Genomic DNA, 21,434 nt, shown 5'->3' with positions numbered 1-21,434 from the left:
TTTAGAAGACAGAGCTGTTAACTTGCTTTATAAAAACCATACCAAAATCTCTTATGCGAACTCTATTCATATAACAAAGATGGGATTACATTCTCCGAACATGGACTACAATTAATGCATAATATAGAGCAACTACCAATCAAATAATGTCAAATTAGATTTACAAAAGAGGATAACAGTGTATCAATATTTGTAAAGCATAATCAAGAAATCTGAACCTAAGGTGGATTAAAGCAATTTAGCATGATTCTATGCCTTGTAACTCAGAGATGAAGGTATTTCCAAATATTTTGTATGACTTCTCATATTAGACAAAAGATTATACAGACACATCTTATAAATATAGCCAAGATAGAATATATGACAAAAGGAGTAAGATTTCTTTGTGCCATTCAAGGTTCTTGGATAGGCAGCATGAATAAAATGAAATGCTTTCATTTCCTTAAAAATTCTTGAAATCCATGTTTGATTGTGACTACCATACATATTGATTTGAGCATGCCTGGCTCCCAGTTACTGCTATGATATAGTTTAAGATTACTGCTGTAACTGATAAGTGGTGATGTAGATGAGAAAATTTGGATAACAGTTTCTATATGTTAGGTGTCAAGAAGCTTCACTTTACAATTTAAAAAATGGTTCTACCATACATGCTATTTTATTTTGTGTCATCTTGGAAAACATTGGATCATTCATGTAAACAAACCTAACAAGCTCTCTTGTGTGTTTATACTTAAGTTCTAACATTTCTTTTCCAGCCTGCACTAGAAGACTCTTCTGAAAAGTAATTCAACATTATAACATAATTATGAGCTGCGGAAGCATCAACTGTACCAAATCCTTACATAGCTGAAAACTATATAACCCATCACTGAAAAGTGATCAATATTACTCAAAAGATGCATTTGTTAAAACCATTGATTGATCAAAAGATGCACATCTTGTTTCCAGCTCGTACTGTTTCCATTTCTTAATCTATTAATTCTCTGAGCTTGATTGTTCTAACACCGTGCATAATGCTTTATTGTTCCTTCCTAAATAGGCTCTAAAAGGTATCAGAGAGAAGGTGCATATTGTAACTAAGTTTGGATTGACTTGGAGTAATGGAGAATTTGGTGTGAAGGGAGATCCTGCATATGTCAGGGCTGCCTGTGAAACAAGCCTCAAGAGGCTTGATATAGACTACATTGATCTTTATTACTAGCACAGGGTGGATATTACTGTACCCATAGAAGCTACTATAAGTCTTCGAATTCCAAACCCTTAACCTTGCACCAAAATACTATTTTGTCATGGCGCTATAAGTTTTAAGATTCAAACTCTGTACTACTGTGACAGGTTTTTTATTTTAATCTTATTTATAAAATTTTGGGCAATGGTTTTTCTCCAAAAAATACATAGTTGAATCTTGAATTTGATTTGATGTGAGAAATATATTTTACATATCAATTCTTGAGATTGATAAGTATGAAATTTTTTCTACAGCAAGTCAAATTGTGATTTTACTACAAGGATTCAACTGTGTGGTTTTCTAGTGAAACACATTGACACAAGTTATTTTAATAGTGGTTCACAAGAACTCATTTTTCATAAGAATGAATGGAACATGTAGTACTCATTACATTTAGATGATGCTCATAAGGTGAAGCATTAAGCCTTTCTAGAAGGTCACTAAGTGCAATACTACTCCAACTTATTGTCATGAGAGATGAGTTCTTATGAAGCTAATGTAACATGAGTCAATGAATTTGTCTCAGAAACAAAAAAATCAAAATTTCAAACCTCTAATTTCACTAGAAAATATGTGTCTAATAATCAAGGTTGTATGGCTTTGGAGGGCAAGATTGTATCCCTCTGGCTCTTTACTGACGCCTAGCAAAACATAAGAAATCTGATAACAAGCAAATCAGTTTTCCTTTTATACAGATGGGTGAACTGAAGAAGTTGGTAGAAGAGGGAAATATAAAATATGTGGGTCTGTTTGAAGCCTCTGCTTCAACAATCTGTAGGGCCCATGCAGTGCATCCAATCACTGTTGTGCAGCTTGAATGGTCTCTCTGGAGTAGGGATTCTGAGGCCCAAATTATTCCCACCTCTAGGTAAACGTTGTGACGATATAATACCTCAACAGTCAGTGATTCAATGTTTACTTTATAGATTGCAGAGAACTGAGAATACATATTTGTGGATTGGGTTCACAGTATATACCAAAAGTTGAAGTTTTTAATAAGATTTTTTTTTGAACTTTGTTCCATTTGAACTTAGATAAGGAATACAAGCTTACTTATATTTATTTTATTTCATTTTATTCCATTCATAGGGAGTTGGGGATTGGGATTGTTCCATACAGTCCCTTAGGCATGGGTTTCTTCAGCACAGGAGGAAAACTTCTTCAAAGTGTGACAGATAATGACTTCATAAGGTAAAGGATAGGATTTTTTTTTTCCATTTAATAATTGTACCATTTTAAAGATGATCTGATGTTGAGTTCAAACATTGAGACTGAACAACAAAGTAAAATCTAAACAAAAATCTACATGACAAGACTGACAATAAAGGTGAAAATTAATTTGATTTGATTTTGTCATTGTTGATTGTTTCATATCATAATAATTGATTTGTTAAACAGGGGAATCTAAGGTTTTAAGGTGAGAATCTTGAGCGAAACCAAGATCTATTACTAAAGCTAAGTAAGATCAGTTTAAGAAAAGGGTGCAGCCCAAGCCAGGTTGCTCTTGCATGGATTCAAGACTAGGGAAATGATGTTGTGCCCATTCCTGGAACCACCAAGATGAAGAACCTGGATGATAATATCTTCTCTCTCGGTAAAATTGACAGCAGATGACATGAATGAAATCAAAGCCATCTTTCCTGTAGATGCTGCAGCTGGAGATCGACACAGAGCTGTTGATTTGCAATTGACCTGAATAAATTCAGAAACGCCCCCATACAACACTCTCCATTGAATTAAAGCACGTAAATGTTTGTGTTCCAGAGCAGAACATTTGCAATTGAGCTAGATGAATAAAGGGCTCTGAAGAGTTAGCAGTGTTAAAAAAAAAAGAATCTAAATAAATGGATTTTTTAGCCTTGTACTATATCAGTTATAAATGCTTATTATTGAAAATGTAGTATTTTTAAAGTCTATTAATAGAGTATTTTCAGAGCCTATTAATAGAGAGCTTTTGGTAAATGACTCTATAAAGAGTTTTATAAACCTGGTGGAAATATATTTTGTTAATAGTAATGATACTGGCATTTTAACATTTATGCATGACAATATTTATGGACTAGTGATAAACCCAAACCCTTCCACATGGATCTTAAGCAGGAGTTAGTAACAAAGATCCAATAAATGAGTCGTAATGTCTCCAAGGTTCTCTCAGAGACTTCGATATTCAACCATTGTTACTCCACATAAGTAGTGGGCTTGGACATTAGGATAACAATATGCCATTTATTATCAGTGCATGCCAAGGATACATTAGAGGTTTTCACCCCATATGTCAACAAATTCACGTTTCAAAGTAGATAATCTAGAATGTCCATCCGGTGCCAATTACATGTTTTATTATCAAGACAAAGCACAAGAACCCGTAGCTACAAATAAATCCAAATTTCCTTGAATTTCCTTGAAACAATATGAAACACACTTAGAGAAGTGGTATGACATTGAATAAGACCCATATTACATTACAAATACCATATAAAAATCTCAAAGTCTTTCTAATACAAATTTCAAACTCGTTTATGATCATATTAATTTAAACAAAAATAAGTATATAATGGTAAGAAGTTGTATGTAGAAATTATTTATAATATTGCATTCAAATTCATTGATATGCACAGAAGTAGTGCCATGTAGAGTGCGGGAAGGGTCTACGTTGTATGGGTATGTCTCTCTTGATACAGAGGTGTGACACCTGAGCAAGACATGGTAGCCCTCGTTCACTATGTTGTGTACACAGATGTCACTTTTCTTGATACTTTAGAGTCTTAGACACTAATAAAATTATTGTAGGGAAAGTCAGTCAACTTACTAAATCTATTATGACACCTCCATTCTAAACGGCATTATCATATTAGACTTTGTGATCCAACGTATTGAAGAAATTACCTTAATATTGAAGAATTAATACAAGTGATGTTGTAGGTGTAGTGGGATTGCTTCCAAATTCTGACTCTTTCACAATACCACTCTAAATATATAGTCCATGTCTAGTTCCTTTGTGCTCATTCCATTAGGAAGACTCCAGTCAAAGGAGTGAACCAGCGAAGCCAAAATTAAATGAAGCATCTTATCAGCCAAAGGAAGCCCTAGGCATATTCTTCTCCCTACTCCAAATGGTATAAGCTCAAAATCTTGTCCCTTAAAGTCCACAGTAGCTCTCTCTCCCTCCAAAAACCTCTCTCGCATAAATTTGGAAGGCTCCTTCCAACACAACAGGATCCCTCACAATCACCCACACATTAACCTATACTTGTGTGTCTTTGGGGATCACAAACCCCCTATTTCACAAGATCTTGATGCTTTATGAGGGATCAAAAGAGGACCAGGAGGATACAGTTGAAGCACTTCTTTCACCATTGCATAAAGGTAAGGTAGATGATCAATATCAGATTCCTCCACTCTTCTACTATGACCTACAACCTCCTCTAACTCACCTTGGAATTTTTCCATTTTATTTAGATTATGAATGAGTTTTACCATTGCCCATTCTATTGTTGCACTAGTGATGTCGAAACCAACAATTAACAGATCCTGCATTATCAAAACACCCCATCCTCATTAACCAACGCCGCCACTCTCATCTTCAGCCCTAACTTGGCCTCCTCATTAGCAGACGACAACATTGATTGCAAGGATTTCATTAACACCACCGCTGCCACACCCGTCTCCACGCACGCCCTATACATAGATGCCCCTTTCTCAAAAACCTTCACCTTTGCCTTCTCCAGCCTGTGAAACCCTTCCTCCATTTTCATCCTCAGCAACAATGAGTTTTTCCCACTTTTAAAAAAAATTTAACATATGAAGCCCGTGTTGGTCGAAAATTCAACCAACACGGGCATGGATTTTTAAAAAAAGATATTTTTCCTTGCATATTTCGACCAATCTAAAACATTTTAATAGATGGTCAAAAATTTTGGTCGAAAATTGGGGTCAAATGTACTAGTGAAACAATCACCATATAATTTGATCTAATTGCATTCATGAAAGACTAAAAACAATTAAACATTCATAACACTTGACACAATATTTGGTAACCCATAAACCTTCCAAATAGAAAGTAAATTGGACTGTAAATTGTCAAGGAAACTTGCAAGTGATTCTAGTGTCATAGTACCTACCACAACACTTTCCTAGATTCTATCCAATGTCTCCCATAATATTCTCTATGCTATCTAGTTGTTGTTTATGTCATACTATCTCTTTCTAAAGCCACTCCTTCTCCTTCTCTTACTAAAGCCACTCCTTCTCCTTCACTCTTTTGCCTTAAATTTTGATTATCAAACTTTTGAATATATGCCTCTACCTTATCTAAAATCAACTTTACATTGCGTTTTAACTCTGGCATAGGTGTTTGATCATTGATAGCTTTCATTTCAATGTTCAAGTTTTCAAGATTGGTCAACACCCTCACTTGCAAACCTCTCATGTCAAGCACTTTTTGTATTGTTTCAACACCATGTTCTTGCTTTTGAGCTAACAGTTCTTTAGGTGCATTTTCTTGTAAAACATTAATTTTGTTGAACAGTTGTAAACTCTTAGAAAGTGCATTGTTGTTTTCATGTATGTATGTATATATAATAATGAATAATAATAATATTTTCATGTATGTCAAAATAATAACTAACACTACCATTGGATCTTAGAATAGTGAAAAAATCAACCTAGATAAACAACAACTAGACCAATCTAATTGGTGTTTCCAATATCATAATACCTACCACAACACTTTCCTGGATTCTATCCAATGGCTCCCATAATATCCTCTATGTTGTCTAGTTGTTGTTTCTGTCGTATAGTCTCTTTCTAAAGACACTCCTCCTTTTCTCTCATGCCTTAAATTTTGATTATCAAACTTATGAATATCTGCCTTTACCTTATCTAAAATCACCTTCATAATGTGTTCTAACTTTGGCATAGGTGTATTTTCTTGTAAAACATTAATTTTCTTGAACAATTGTAAACTCTTAGAAAGTGCATTTTTATTTTCATGTATGTATGTATATATTTATGTATGTATATATGTGTTGGAAATATAGTATAGACTGGGTGACTGAGAGTAGTATAAAACTTATACTTTAATTCACCAATTAAACAATCACCATATAATCTGATCTAATTGCATTCATGAAAGACTGAAAGCAATTAAACATTTATAACACTTGACACAATATTTGGTAACCCATAAACCTTCCAAATAGAAAGTAAATTGGATTGTAAATTGTCAAGGACACTTGCAAGTGATTCTAGTGTCATAGTACCTACTGCAACACTTTCTTGGATTCTATCCAATGTCTCCCATAATATTCTCTATGCTATCTAGTTGTTGTTTCTGTCATACTATCTCTTTCTGAAGCCACTCCTTCTCCTTCTCTTACTAAAGCCACTCCTTCTCCTTCACTCTTTTGTCTTAAATTTTGATTATCAAAATTTTGAATATATGCCTCTACCTTATCTAAAATCAACTTTACATTGTGTTTTAACTCTGGCATAGGTGTTTGATCATTGATAGTTTTCATTTCAATGTTCAAGTTTTCAAGATTGGTCAACGCCCTCACTTGCAAACCTCTCATGTCAAGCACTTTTTGTATTGTTTCAACACCATGTTATTGCTTTTGAGCTAACATTTCTTTAGGTGCATTTTCTTGTAAAACATTAATTTTTTTGAACAATTGTAAACTCTTAGAAAGTGCATTGTTGTTTTCATGTATGTATGTATATATAATAATGAATAATAATAATGTTTTCATGTATGTCAAAATAATAACTAACATTACCATTGGATCTTAGAATAATGAAGCAATCAACCCAGATAAACAACAAGTAGACCAATTTAACAGGTGTTTCCAATGTCATAGTACCTACCACAACACTTTCCTGGATTCTATCCAATGGCTCCCATAATATCCTCTATGTTGTCTAGTTGTTGTTTCTGTCGTATAGTCTCTTTCTAAAGCCACTCCTTCTCCTTTTCTCTCATGCCTTGATTATCAAACTTATGAATATCTGCCTTTACCTTATCTAAAATCACCTTCATAGTGTGTTGTAACTTTGGCATAGGTGTATTTTCTGGTAAAACATTAATTTTCTTGAACAATTGTAAACTCTTAGAAAGTGCATTTTTATTTTCATGTATGTATGTATATATGTGTTGGAAATATAGTATAGACTGGGTGACTGAGAGTAGTATAAAACTTATCCTTTAATTCACCAATTAAATAATCACCATATAATCTGATCTAATTGCATTCACGAAAGATTGAAAGCAATTAAACATTCATAACACTTGACACAATATTTGGTAACCCATAAACCTTCCAAATAGAAAGTAAAACTGGGGTGGGGATGATACCCATAAGCTTTATAACTGTAGTATTAATTTAGTCTATTAAAGCTTACAAACAATCACTTTTGGTGATCTACCCTATTAAGAGCAATAAGGACTGTTAGGTCCACCTTGTGAAAGGATTTACAACATACAATGTAGTATGCTCTATGTTAGGAGATTTGGAAAAGATTTTTAAGTCCACCTTGTTAAAGGATTTGACTGATGCACTTGTTAGTATGAATCAATAGCTAATCTCTAATTTGCAACTTAGTTTATTGAATGAGATTTCTTTGAAATACAATGATCACCTTTTTGTGATAGATAAGACTCCACTTATCCTTATACTACTTGTATCCTTCTTAATTCACACTCATTTGCTTCTTTCTTGTTGTTATTTGATACATTAGATATGATTTACATATATATCAATCTAATAAATTACCTTTTGGACTTGGCTACAATACCAAATTCAAACAATATTCACTAAGTTGACTCACTGCTAGAACTCGGGTTTTGAAGACCACTCGGTTGATGTTTTGATACTTGACAATAGTGTCAACTCAATAATCTCTGCCATTCATTTAACACTGGTGCATAGTCCAGATTGATCACTCAGAGTAGAAGGAACTTGGTTAGCACTTGGTGACTCGGAAAACACTAAAGAACTTGGTAGACACGGTTGACACTGAATGGCTTGGTCAACACTACCTTCATTCACTTCATTAATATTGCCAACTTGGTAGACATTGATAAGCTCGGGTAGCACTATACTTTGCCTCAGATGCTTGGTAGACATTGTAAAGCTGGACAAACACTATATTATGTGTCAAATGCTCGGTAGACATTATGAAGCTCGACATGAACTACAATCTAACTAATTAGCTCAGTAGCAACTAAAACACTTGGTTTGCACTGTTAGCAATATGATAAGATCAGTAGCAACTGTAGAGCTCAGTCATAATGTAACCAACTGACTAAGTGTTAAGTCACTAATAGACAAATGATTTGACCATCAGGTCAACAATATCCCCCTTTGGTATTAGTCACAAAAACACTTATCATATCAAAATATTGAATGCTCAAAATATAAATCAGAACTCCCCCTATCAACATGTCTAGGTCTGTAACTCGATTTTGACTGTTGTCTTCTGTTGTTGCTGCTCAGTAACCTCTAACTCTATTTTAAAAAATTTTCAAAATTGTTTTTGTAAACATATTTACTACTTTGTATATACATCTTTCATTCTACATGAATTTCCTCCTTGTATATACATATATCTTCCCCTTGATTTTACATATGATAGACATTCCCCCTTGATTTTGACACATATGCCAAAAAATGCATAACTACAAGGTAATGCCAAAATGTGGAAGGAAATCACTATGTATCTTCAAAAGTATGGACATTGTCTTGTCCCAATTCTCTTGCAAAACTTTTGATGCATGCAAAGTTATCTATACCTATATTGATAGTTCCATTATGTGATCAACTATAGAGAAATTATTGTCATGGATCAATGTTTTCGCATGTGCAATATGTTTTTGCATTACATCCATGTTGGGAAGGATCATGCCCTATATTTCTACTTGTGCGGCCCTTATCCTGGCTTCTTCCCTCAACAATTCTAGTTGAAGATTTGTCAGATATTTAATTTTCATAAAATGTGTAGAAGTGCAACTAGGATCAAGTGACAATTGATGTGCACTTTCCTTCATGTTAGAATCTATCTTAGACAATTTTTCCTTTACTTCCTTAATGAAGTCAGATGTATCACTCAATTTCAAAAATAAGGAAACAACATTATTTACATAATTTTCAAAATTTAAAAGAATGGTAGAGAATTCCACTTGGTCAATGGCTATCTTCTGGGCCACTTTCTCCAAGACTTTATTTTCAAACATCATTTCTTCCCTCCATAGAATTTTGTCTTGTCCATCTATTTCCTCATTATAATTGTGAACAATTTCAACAAGTTGATCCAAAGTTGTTTGTTTATCATCAACCTCAATGTTCAGTGCATCAATGAATATGCCCTTGATATCTACAAGCACTTGATTTTTCTTTTTCTTTTCCTCTTTGAGCTTTTTTTGTTTTTCCCTCTTCTTCCACATCTCACCAAGGGTATCCATTTGATCAGGAGTCAGATTGGAAAGATCCCAATTTGGTATTAAAATGTCTTCCTCTAGATCAATTTCTTCAGTAGAGGCCCTTCTACCTCTTTACCCTTTTCCTTATGAATATCAGAAGGAAAAATTTCCTTTTCTTTCTTCAAAACTTTAGTGCTCAGTTAAGGCTTCACCTTAACTTTCATTGCACTTGCAATAGTAGAAACAATAGTAGAAGTAACAATAGTAGAAACAGTATCAACAACAATTATAATAGGAAAACTTACTGATGTTGGCTATGACTCTGATGCTGAGATTATTTGATCATGTTGCTTGGTAGATGAAGTGATGGAAACTTCACTCATCATTGCATTTAGTAGTATTGCTTAAATGATTAGTTGGGTTTTTGGTGAAGCAGTGTTTACCTCAACTAACTCAATAGTGACCTTCTCTGAGCTAGGTGGCACTAAGGATTTTCTTAGAGAGAGAGGGAGGGAGGCCACTATCTCTACTACTATCTTTTCTGGGTTTGAGTCTTGAATACTCTAAATGTCAGGGAGGTATCCACTGGCAGTCTAATCCTCTTCATCTTCTTCATTATTGATCTCCTCATCCACATTATCAATTTCATCATCATATATCTCCTCATCATCTTTCTCAACATCATCTATTTGCACAACCTCCTCAGTAGGCTTATGCATACCATAAGTGCTCTTCCATGTAGTTTTGTTAGACTTCACAATAGATTCAGTGTATTTTGATAGGATCAGGAATGCATTGAACTTAGGGGTCAACTTTTGTTCATTCTGCTTCAATGATTCCTTCACTTCCTTATCGGAAAGACTCAACATAAGTTGTCTGAGAGTTTGTTCTCTGATGTCCTTGGAAATTTTTAATGCATTGTTCCATTAGGGTGCAACTTCCTTTAGTAAGACATCAGGAACTTTCTTTGTCAGTTCCTCTAGAGAATACTTCCACTTAGCCATCTTAGCCACTAATGCTTCTTCAATTTGATTCTACTCCTCCTTTGTTCTTGTTTCATACCTAATGGATTTGAAATCTACCATGCCTCCTCCATTATTTAGTCTATTTAGTTTATCTTGGAAGGTAGGGGTAGACCTCTTGAAGACTACTTCCTCTTCTTCATCTTCATCCTGTAATTTCAACTTCTTCCTGGACTTGCAGGTCTCCTTGTGAACACATCAGGGGAGGACTTGATAGGTTTGGTTATGATAACCTTCCCTTGCTTCTTAGGTGGATCTTCCTCCTTAGATTCTTCTTCCTCTATAGGTTCTTCCTCTCCTTCCTCTTCCTTAATGTCACCTCCTTTGCCTTCTGTTAGTAGAAAAGGAGAGTTGGAATTCTTGGTTTCCTTCAATATTTTCTCTACTTTCTTTTTTCCTCCCTTCATGGCTTGAGGAAGCTTGATTTCTGATGAAATCCTAGCCTTGGCTTCCTCATAGTTACCAAACTATGGTGCCTTGGGGTCTACTGGCTCATTCATAAGAGCCTCAATTATATCCCTTGTGTCATCTATGTTAAGCTCATAACCAAGAGGCTTAACCCATGCCACTCTTGGCCTTACTACCTGGATCTAAACTTTGTCACAATCCACCAAAAAATAGATATCTTTCTCATAGTCTTCTACTAACTTCTTTGGAATCCTATGTCTACTTTGCATTTTCTCCTTAAAAGTTTCAAAATATGCATCAATGATGCCTTCAAAATTATCTTCCATTTCTGCTATGAATTCATGAATCTAATAAACTATGGGTGTGTCCTTCTTCTATGCCACATTGCCTTTGGAAGGGAAATTTTTTTTACATAAAAGAATAAGAAGGTCAAAAGAGATCCAAAATTACACGGATTATTCTTTGATGATTGAATTCTTTCCATATTTTTTGCTCAGTTGATTGAGTTGTAGCTCGACAAGGTTGAAAGATAAGTTTTTCTTCACAACTTCGTATGCTAGGTCAACAACTTCTCATGGAACGTTGTTTAGATGGCTCAAGCTATAGATCTTGTGCACAATAACATGTTTGCCAAATTTGATCTACATGTCTGTGACTCTGTTAAATTTCATGCATCTGCCATCCCATTTGGCAAGAGTCTTCTTTGTAAGTTTGACCCGACCTAGGGTTTTGGTGGTTTTTTCTTTGTTCAAAATTGACAACCTTGTGATTCTATGAATTATCTTCTTGGTGATCTAAATAGGTTGATCCAACCACAAATGCATGTTGTGAACTTGGCTTAGGATAAACCTAATCCATTTCCCTTTGAAATATCTTGGGATATGTAGGATATGCATTAAAATTTTCATCTCCAAATGCTTGTGCTTGAGTTTCAATCTCCCATCCACACACAACTCATTATATGCCTTGTTCATTTCTATGGTTCCTAGCTCTTGAATAGAATAGTGATAATATGATCAAATATCATGAATAAGGAGCACCTTGGACAGAATCTAGGATTGCACTTGAACTGGGTCAAGCTCTTCTATGATTTCTAGACTTAGTTTGAATGTTGGGGTTCTACAATCGACTCCTCGAACCAACATCTCTAGACCTTTCTTTGTTTTGCTATTGAAGATGCCATACTGTTTGAAAAAACTTTAAATGTTGGAAGGAACTTTGATGAATTTTCTTTGAATTGGTCGAAGGCTCTAGATTACTCTTCACTCTATTTTTTTAGAAAGATGTGGTAAAACAATAACCTTCAATTTCTCCCTTTTTAATGAAATTCTATCTTCAAGTCACCATTAATGCATCATACAATAGTTGGCTTGGTGACTGGCTGTCCAACTTAGCTAAGTCTCCAATAATCAGACAGTAACTCTAACTTGGTGAATTCTCCAACTCAGCAAAGTCTCCAACTTGGAAAGAACTCTAATCTCGTTATCTGCATCCAAGCTAATTCAGGTCTTGTAACCCAACCTTGCTTAGTAAGGTCTTGTGACCCAACCTTGCTCGATTAGGTCTAAGATATCACTTCAGCTGAAATCTTAACTCAATGATCCTTGTGCATCTGGAATGTTGTTATGGACCTTTTTCTTGCTGAATTGAATTGATATGAGATATCTCCTTTTGAATCATAGTTCCAGTAATCTCCATGGCTAACTAGTTTGAAATGGTTGAGTCACCCAACTCATTGAATTGGGTGTCAACACTTTCATTACTCTGGCTTGCATTCTCAAGAGATTTCTTTACCCATTCCTGCCTCATTTGACTTTTGATATTGTCATCCTTTACTTTCTTTCCATCTTCAACTCTTCCTCGGTTCATATAGTTCTTGGCAAGATGTCCAAGTTCTGTACATACAAAACATCTCTTTATAGTGTCTCTCTTCCTTGTGTGATGTTTTATGCAATTTTCTCCAATATGCTTGTGCTCACCACAATAGTGACATCTGCACCATGTGTTGTAATCCCAACCAAATATAGCTTTGAAAATTTGTTCTATTGGGTTCCACTTCTTGGTCTTGCACTCTAAAGATTTGTGCCCTTGTTTATTGTAGTTGAAACACTTTCCTTCAAACTTAGGTTTCTCTATGCATTCACTTACTCTATGTCTTGGTTTGTTGCAACTGTAAAAATTTCCATTGAACTTTGATTTACCATTGCTCCAACACTTGTTTGATGTATGTCTTATCTTTCCACAATGATTACATGTAGGGCCTTTATTGTTTTGAGCTCCTTGCTGAGATGATTCACCATCTATTGTGTATCCTAATCCTTCTTTACCTTTGTGCATAAATTGAATTTTATCATTCAATTGATTCAAGCTTTCTTGAGATTTCATTATCATATGATTGGTTTGGTTCTCTATGTTGAGATCATTCTACAATCTTTCATTCTCTATCCTTAAGTTTATAAGCTCTTGATTTGCATTGTTGATTTGATCAATCAGACATGTCTGCTTAAGAGATAGTCGATGAATTTCATTGTCCTTTTCTTCTATTTATTTTTTGGCTTTGTCCCTTTGTTCCATGACTTCACACATTTTGATTGATTGAATTTCTTGTTCTCTTTTCAACTTTCTAACTTCTTTGTGAAGAGTAAGATTCTTTTCACATAGATCTTTGATTGATGCATCAACTTCATCTGAACTTTTGCCTTGACAAATGTCTTCAATGTAGAGATTGCCATTCATTTGTACTGCAAGGTCTTTTCTTTTTTTCAGGGATTGACAGAGTTTCTCCTTAATTTTCTTGAATTGATCCATGGCCAATTATAGATCCAAATTTTCATTTTTAATAGCTTTCTCTAATCTATATAATTCCATTGCCTCTGATATTTTCTCATGCTGCTAAACTTTTGATGTGAGAACTAATGCTCTAATACCAATTGTTAGATATGTAGTATAGACTAGGTTATTGAGAGGGTTGGGGGGCGCGTAAATCAGGAACCAATAAAACTTATACTTTAATTCACTAATTAAAGAATCACCATATAATCTAATCTAATTACATGCATGAAAGACTAAAAACAATAAAACATTCATAACACTTGACACAATATTTGGTAACCCATAAACCTTCCAAATAGAAAGTAAAACTGGGGTGGGGATGATACCCACAAGCTTTATTACCATAGTATAAAGTTAGCCTATTAAAGCTTACAAATGATCACTTGTGGTGATCTTCCCTATTAGGAGCAATAGGACTGTTAGGTCCACCTTGTGAAAGGATTTACAACATACAATGAAGTATGCACTCTATTGGGAGATTTGGAAAAGACTATTAAGTTCACCTTGTTAAAGGATTTGACTGATGTATGTTAGGATGAATCAGTGGTTGATCTCTAATGTGCAAATCAATTTGTTGAATGAGATTTATTTGAAATACAATGATCACCTTGTTGTGATAGATAAGACTATGCTTTTCCTTATACTTCTTGTAGCCTTCTTAATTCACACTCATCTACTTCTTTCTTTTTTTTCTTCAATACATTGGATATGATAAGATGTATTACATATATATATCAATCCAATAAGTTACCTTATGGAGTTGGCTATAATACCAAATTCAAACAATCTTCACTAAGTTGGCTCAATGCTAGAACTCAGGTTTTGAAGACCACTCAGGTGATGTTCTAATACTCAAAAACATTGTCAACTTGACAATCTCTAGCATTTTTTTGACAACATTAATCACTTCAAGTAGTAGGAACTTGATTAGCACTTAGCGACTTGACAAATACTAAAGAACTTGGTAGACACGATTGACACTAAATGACCTAGTCAACACTACCTTCATTTACTTCGTTAACACTACTAGCTCGATAGACACTAATAAGCTTGAGTAGCACTATACTTTGCCTCAAATGTTTGGTAGACATTGTAAATCTTGACAAACACTATATTCTATCTTAGATCCTTGGTAGACATTATGAAGCTTGGCATGAATTGCAATCTGACTAATTGGCGAGGTAGCAACTAAGACACTTGGTTTACACTACTAGTAGTATGATAAGCTCAGTAGCAACTGAAGATCACAATATCAATGTAACCAACTGACTAAGTGTTAAGTCACTAATAGACAAATGATTTAACCATCAAGTCAACAATATGTATGTATATATATGTATGTATGTATGTATGTATGTATGTATGTATGTATATATATATATATATGTGTATATATATATATATGTATATACATACATATGTATGTATATACAATATTATACACACACACACACACACACACACACACACACACACACACACACACACATATATATATATATGTATATACATACATATCTATATGTATATGTATATACATATATACATATATATATGTATATACATATACATATATATGTATATGTTGGAAATGAGAATAGAGTAACTGAGAGGGGGAGGGGGTGGATCAGTTACTACAAAACTTTCCACAGTCCCTAAGATGTCTGAATATACCCTTGATCTGATTAATATAAAATGCTGAAACTTGATAATGCAGTAAATGATAAATATTAAGAACTGATATGTTATCATGCACAAAGAAATTCAGCAATTAAGAACACAAGAGACACTAGTTTTAACGTGGAAACCCAATATGGGAAAAACCACCAATGTAACTAGATACTGTTTTTCACTCTTCTGAAGTGAGCCCTATTAGGAGCCAACCCTGTTAAAGGTTACAAAAACACACTGTTAGGTGTGACCATGTTAAAGGATTTAATCACCATATTAGGAGTGGCCTTGCTAGAGGTCTTTAGAACAATTCAACTGAACTATCACCTTGTTAGAGGATTTATTGAATGGCTGTTAAACCAACTCTGTTAAGAGATTTTGAATTCACTGTTACAATGGTTAGAAAGCAACAATGAAGTGACCTGATATAATGTACAACTTATCTTTGCTGATTACAGATCTTTGTTATGCTTGACTGGATCCTTACTGATCAAATGCAACTTTACGGCCCCTTCAACACATCTGATCCTTCATCAGACTTTGCTCAACATTCGCCTTTTCATTTCATACTATAATTTGCATTCATAACTTCTTTTTCACAATCTCACACACACTTTAATTCATAACTTGAATGAGCATATATACCTTTCAAATTATCTTAGTCGGCTCGAATTACTGACTAAACAAACAATTACAACAGTCAGCTAGAAGTAATTAATTTGCAAATCCCTATACTGGTCGACCCTGCACGGTAAACATTGTTCAAAAAATAATTCCTGTGTTAACCGACTGAGCTCGATTAATACAACAAACTTCATGACAATCCTTCAATCGTCGGGAGAACTTGGTAAGTACTGAGTTTCCTAAGATAACCGAGTGAGCTCGGTGGAAACTACGCTTTGGAGACCGAGTGAAGCTCAGTTAACACTGACTTCTCCATGATTCCTTTGATGACTGAGTGAGCTCGGTGGAAACTACCCTTTGGAGACCGAGTGAAGCTCGGTTAACACTGACTTCCACATTTCCTTCGTTGATCGAGTGAGCTCGGTGAACACTGTCTTTCACCTTTTCTTTGTTGATCGAGTTAGCTCAGTTAACACTGTCTTCCACATTTCCTTCGATGACCAAGTGAGCTCGGTTGGCATTGTAGATTGCATTATAGACTGTCTGAGCTCGGTGAACTTGAGACTAATGACTGATATGACATTTGTGTGACATCAAGGACAACATTATCCAACAATCTCCCTCTTTGGAATTGATGGCAACACAACATGTCATAACATAATGAAATTTTGAAAATAAGTCCAACAAGATAACATAATTCTCCCTCCTTCAATAATCTCCCTCTGTTAAGGGACTTCATGGCAAACTTTTCAAATCTCACAAATTTCAGAAGGATATGACAGTAAATCTCTCCCTCTTTGACAACACATGCCAAAGACAACAGAAGTTAAGTGAATTGTAATGTACCTTTAGTACTGATTCATATGCAATGATTTCTGTTATAACTGCATCAATAGATAGATCTTCAATCTTGTATGCATTGATGCATCACTAGAACTTATTTTTAGTGGACTTCAAATAGGGGAATGACCCCTAACTTACCTCTGAGATACAAAAATGCATCCTTAGGTAAAGGCTTTGTGAATATGTCAGCAATTTGTTCCTTTATATGGACATATTCCAATCTAATCTCCTTGTCTTGCATCAATTCTTTGACAAAATGATATTTTATTGCAATATGCTTGGTCTTGGAATGCATCACTGGATTCTTAGGTATGTTGATTGCACTAGTATTGTCATAGAACATGACAACTGGTTCTTTGATTTCCATCTTCATTCCTTGCAACAACTGCTTAAACCAAACAATATTTGAACAGTTTACTGCTGCAGCAACATACTCTGCCTCTGCTGTAGATTGGGATGTACAATTCTGCTTTTTGCTTGTCCAAGAAACCAATCTTTTTCCAAGAAAGAATGCTCCTTCACTCGTGCTTTTTCTGTCATCAAGGTTTCTTGCCCAATCAGCATCAGTAAACACTTTCAAATCCAAATTACCTCCAAATTTGTACCATAAGCCATAATCTTCAGTTCCTTTCAAATATCTCATTATTCTTTTGATTGCCATCAGGTGAGTTTCTCTTGGCTTTGCTGAAAATCTTGCAACAATACCAACTGCAAGGGCAATATTTGACCTGGTATGAACTATGTATTGCAATTTTCCAATCATAGATCTATACAATGTTTGATCTACCTCTTTGGATTCATCATCTTTGGTAAGTTTCAATCCAGTACACATAGGAGTTCCAATAGGTTTACAGTCCTCCATACCAAACTTTTTCAATATCTCCTTGATGTATTTTGATTGAGTGATGTAGATGCCATTCTTATTTTGTTGAATTTGAAGACCAACAAAGACATAGACATTTCAATTCCTTGTTCATTTGTTCTAAAAATTCTTTGCAAAGATCATCATGCCCTGTGAAAACAGTATCATCTACAAATATTTCTGCCAAGACAATCTTATTATCTGGTCCTTCCTTTATATACAAGCTACTATTATCATTAGTTCTTTGAAAACCAATTTGAATAAGATAGTTATGCAATCTTTCATACCATGCTCTAGGGGCTTGTTTCAGACCATACAATGCCTTGTGTAATTTGCAGACCATGGATGCTTTAAATTAAGAAATAAATTACATAGCAAGCCTGGTCAAGATTTATGGTATGAGATTTTATTACCATGCTTGCATTTACACTTCAAAATTTTTCTTGAAATATGTAATAAAATAAGTTGAGAAGGCTATTGAATCTTCATGCATTTGTCCCTTCAATTACCATTATGGAGGTTCTTCTATTCCTTTCACACCCCACTACCTAGCTTGTAACTGTCCATGCAAATGTTAGATTTAGTAATGGTGAACTCAATAAAGCTTCCTTAGTCTATTTTTCCTCCAAAAATATTCTAAAACAAGAGATGTATTGTAATAGGTGTATTATTATTAAATATATTTCAACTATTATTCTTTCTTTCTGATAACATCTTTATTATGAAATATTTCAAATATTTAATATGCTTTTTTGGATCATATTTTTGTAGTTAGGAACGCAATAATAATTGACAATAATGATAAAAATGGCTAGTTCTTATTTCAGTTACAAAATTAAATAAATCAAATTATGTAAATGTTTAGTATTATTAATATGATTTATCTGCCATTTTAATATACATGACACTGAAATGACCATCAATTTTTTTTAAATACTAAAAAGTTTACATTGATGAATGCTTCCACTGTAGAGAGCCTCTCGGCTTAATTATCTCTTCGTGATAGAGTAAAGATCATTACAATTTTCCAAGGTGATAAAATTGCATATGCAGATGTATGTATGTATGTATACATATGTATGTGTATATGTATGTATGTATATTTGTATCTTTGCATCTTTGCATTTCGTTGGCGTGCCCTTATGATCTCTACATCTTGTTGGCATGCCCTTGTGATCCTTGTATATGTATGTGTGTATGTATGTGTATACATATATATACATATGTACATATGTATGTCTATATACATACATACATACATAGACAAAAATATGTGTGTATTTATATATACACATACATATACATAGGTACCTCTTCTCTCCTTGAAGAAAATCGCAGAGCAAGCATTACTAGATTTGGGCCCAAATTACACTGAGTGGTAATTTCAAAGTTTCTTCCCTCTTTGAAGAAAAGAGAATTGATCTCCCGTGGGTTAAAGCTTGGACCAAAGGTTTAACCCCTAAGATTGAAATTTTCTTTTCAATTGCTCTACAAAACACAATTCTCACTATAGATAATATAATAAAGAGAGGGATGATCATAACCAATTGGTGTTGTCTTTGTAGAAAGGATATGTAATCTGTTAATCATATGTTTTTGCACTGTTGTTATGCTAGGGATGTTTGAAAGGAAAATTTGAATTTCTGGGAAATATAATGGACTTTTTAGGAGAATCTTGCTAATAGTTTTTAAAGCTAAAGTATCCCCTTCAAAGGTGAACATGCTTGCATCCTCTGGTGGTATTCTTTTCCCCACATTTTTTAGGGCTTGTGGAAATAAAGGAATGGTTGAATCTTTAGTTATACTAGCACCCCCTCCTGGGTCATTGGTAATAGAATTATTAGAAACATAAAGGATAGTTTTGTATCACATTTTGGCCCCTCTACAAATCTCAACTTTGAGTATTGTGGTCAAAATTGCATAGTTAAAAAGGGTAATTTGAGAGAGAATGCCATCTGGTTATCTCCTCCCAATGGTTGGATTAAGGCTAATTTTGATGGGGCTCCCAAAGGGAACCCTGCCAAGGCTAGTTGTGGAGGATTCATAAGGGATTGTAATTGCAATATCATTCAAGCTTAGGCTATTCCTCTTGGTATTACTTCTACCCATAAAGTCAAGATGGAAGGGGCACATTATATGATCAAGTTGGCTAAGGATACTAGTTGTAGGAACCTTTGGCTAGAAGGGGACTCCATAAATATTGTCAATATCCTTAATAATAAACATGACCTTGCCTGGAATATTTCCAACCTTCCTTGTGAAAGTAAAGAAGACCTTTTTTTTTCAAAAAGTGTTCATTTCTCATAACTACCATGAGACAAACATGTTGGCTGATTAGATGGCCAACCTGGCAGCTCAAAGCAATGATATTGCCACACAAATTGACCACCTAAGCATGGATGACGATCTAATAGCTAAATTTAATTATGAAAGAAACATATCTCGAGAAGGGAAAAATAATATTTGATATGCGTGTAGCCTCCACTTATCAAATTATCATGCTTACATTTATTGTTTTAATTGGAATGGTTTTTGTTCATGCATGTTTGTCATTACTTCACACAGATTGTGGGTATTATTTGGGCTTCAAAGAGGTAAAACACTTATCATTTCTTGGAGTTTTTCTCTAAGCTTTTTTAGTCACATTCTGTAGAGTGGTGTTCTTTTTTCCAATATGGGTGGGGAAGCAAAAAAGTTAGAACCTGAGAAGTGCCACTACTAGAAAAAGAAGGAGCAAGTTTGGCATTAGCTTGAGAAAGGGAAGATGACCAATTAAAATAAGAAACTTCATGATTACAAACCTCATGTAATGGAAAGTTTCTACAAAACTTGGGATGGTGAAAAGGTTACACTCTATGGAATATAGTTTACCCTTAATGCTAATTTCATTACTGAGATTACTGGGCTTCCGAATGAAGGCATTAGATTTTTCAAGTAGAATAAAGCTTCATAAGAGGCAGTCAAGCGCTTTCCCACAAATGAATAGGAGGATGCGAGACTGGTGAAGGTTGGTAACTTCTATGATCTTGCTCAAATTAAAGATATCTAGCAGGAGGTTCTCACCTGTGTGTGGTTGTATTTCATTCTGGTGGTAAGGTTTCTAGGGTTCATCAATACCACTTTATTTTTCTAAATCATTTATGTTATAAGAAAAGAATCTCCTTCCCTTACTACTTGGAAAATTCTCTCCTAGCTAGGCTTAAAGCCCATAAACATAAGGATTCTAGACATATCATCCATGAGGGTCTCATCCTGCTTACCACTGGGTTTTGTCGAGCTAGTAACCCTGCTCACTCTATTTCTACCAACAAATGGAAAAAGGAAGTTGAAGGCATGACCAATAGCAAGGAAAATGTTGGTGATTCTTTGTTGAAAAACAAAAGCAACAACAAGTGGGCTCTAGCAATGGAAATGGACTCCAACTAGAGCTCTAAAGATTTGGAGGTTGTTGATGCTCCCCTGGATGATGATATGGCCCAAACTGTGAGTGATAGTTGTTCTTCTGAGTGTAAGGATTTTTCTCTT

At 34.5% G+C, this 21,434-nt stretch overlaps 1 pseudogene; it reads left to right on the top strand.

Annotated features, from left to right (window-relative positions):
• Positions 1 to 932: 932 nt before the first annotated feature.
• LOC149562672 (putative aldo-keto reductase 2) lies at positions 933 to 2,966 on the top strand (annotated as a pseudogene).
• Positions 2,967 to 21,434: the final 18,468 nt, after the last annotated feature.

The sequence above is a fragment of the Cupressus sempervirens genome, chromosome 4 (assembly GCF_028749045.1).
Source record: "Cupressus sempervirens isolate cs-2001-9-10 chromosome 4, ASM2874904v1, whole genome shotgun sequence".
NCBI lineage: Eukaryota > Viridiplantae > Streptophyta > Pinopsida > Cupressales > Cupressaceae > Cupressus > Cupressus sempervirens.
Note: the sequence above shows the minus strand (reverse complement) of the source record. Positions and strands in the feature narration are given on the sequence as shown.